Here is a 2009-nt window from a genome sequence, read left to right as displayed (position 1 = left end):
TATAGGTTCTTGATGCCAGTGGTGGCTTGGAGATTAAATTATTATGGTGCTTCAAGTTGTAGGAAGGGAAATCCAAGTTGCCACAGGAGAAGTTTAGGTTAGATATTAGGAAAAACTCTCTCACTAGGAGGATGCTAAAGCACTGGGACAGATTACCCAGAGAGGTTGTTGCATCTCATCCTTGGAGGTTTTAAAGACCTGGCTAGGCAAAGCTCTGGTTGGGGATGGTCCTGCTTTGAGCAGGGGGTTGGACTAGATAACCTCCTGAGGTCCCTTCCAACCCTAATTTTCTATGGTTCTATGCTTAAAAGATTCAGAAATGTAAAGCAGCGAGGCAACCTGAGGGTAGGAAGGAATTTCTCCCCAGGCAGGAACTGCAAGGTTTTCTCCTATGCTTGCTCCTTCTAAGCTGGGTTCAAGGGTCAGCTTCTGGGGCACCGGGGGTGGGATATCGTGCACTACATCTTGTGCCTTTAGTAGCAAGGTGGGGAGCTGGCGCTTATTTTTTTTAGACCCATTTCACAAATGAGGAAACAAAGACACAGCGAGGGGAAGGGTTCCACCCAGACCCACATGGAGTCAAACAGAATCCAGCTTTCCCAATTCTTCATTTCCTACACAAGGCTCTCCTTAGCGAGTCGGTCCCTTTTATCAGCAATAGCAAAACAAGTATGTCCCCATGGGCAGGAGGCATGCTTAGAGACTCTATGTGCATAAACCACCCATTCCCAGTTCCCTGGTACAACAACCAGACAAGGAGCCAAATGGGTGTTGTACCAAGACCTTGGATTAACTGTTCAGTTTGCACAAGGGCTAAGAGGGCAATGACTCTCCAGGAGTTTCCTTTTGGTTTTTGTTCAGATGGAAAGTAGTTACAATCTCCTTTCTCTAAGAATACAGATTTTTCAGCCATGTGACTGCATGCCTTGCCTACATGGGGCTGCTGGAAGTCTTGCAAAAGCCACAAACTCCAGGCTTGGGGAGCACTTATCCTTATTAACTGATGGAGATTAGGTGAGATTGATAACCAGCTATGACTCTTATTCTGAGCAAACCCTTTGGTGTGGCACTGGTGTTATGAGCCTCCCAGGTCCAACAATGATTTGCCTGCCCTGCTTCCTGAGGTGAGAGAGAGCAATATAGCATACAATGCTTTGATATACCCTCTCTTTGCTACAAACTGCTTTGACCAGTCCAGTAGAAAAGAGCTGCATCTCCTAGTCTGTACCAAGCACAGAGCCCTTCAGGTTGCATGAAGCTTTAGGTTATACATTCTCTGGATGAGGTACGAAGGACTGAGGAGAAGAGAAGTGAGATGTAGAGAAGGTGGTCCCAGGTCTGAGAAAGGCATGAGAAAGGTTTGAAGAATTCAAAACTCCCCTCTGCCCCATTTGGTAAGACTGAGCAATAAGAAAAATCTCTGCTGCTAACAACCAGGGACACAGAAAGCAGGATGTGCTCATGCTTATCTAGGTCATTAGCCTTCTGAACCATGGATTGCAGGACTAGGTAGACAGGGTTATGTAGACAGGCAGAGTCCCAACCAATCGCCCAAGAAGTTAGTGCCACATCCATCCTGTAGATGGGCTGTAATCAGGCTCCATTTTCCCACCATAGTGGCATATTTCCACTAAGAATTGAAATAATCAACTACTGAACTGTCAATGAAGCCGCCAAGTTAACACCCAGTCGAGCTGAATACCCAGTTCTAGTCTCAAGAGCTGCCCCTTCAAGTTTGACTCTCTACCAGTTCAGTTTGTCTAGCCACGGACAATGTACATAATCTTTAAGAAAGCTTAAATCCTGCAATTAGATCCCATGGCACAGGGAGGTGTGAGACACCAGTCACTAAGATGTTGTTGCACCACATAAATATTCCTGGAAAGATGGGGTGCATCTACACATGCTATTAGCGCACAGCAATAAACCCTGGTGCATATTGTACCAGAGTTTATTGCTCCTGAGCGCTGGCTGCATCTTCATGTGCACCTGGGATCACAGCACTTTGA

Source organism: Gavialis gangeticus, unplaced genomic scaffold (assembly GCF_001723915.1).
Source record: "Gavialis gangeticus isolate Ggan-Ray unplaced genomic scaffold, GavGan_comp1, whole genome shotgun sequence".
Lineage (NCBI taxonomy): Eukaryota > Metazoa > Chordata > Crocodylia > Gavialidae > Gavialis > Gavialis gangeticus.
The sequence above is the reverse complement of the archived record's forward strand: the minus strand, read 5'-3'. Positions refer to the sequence as shown.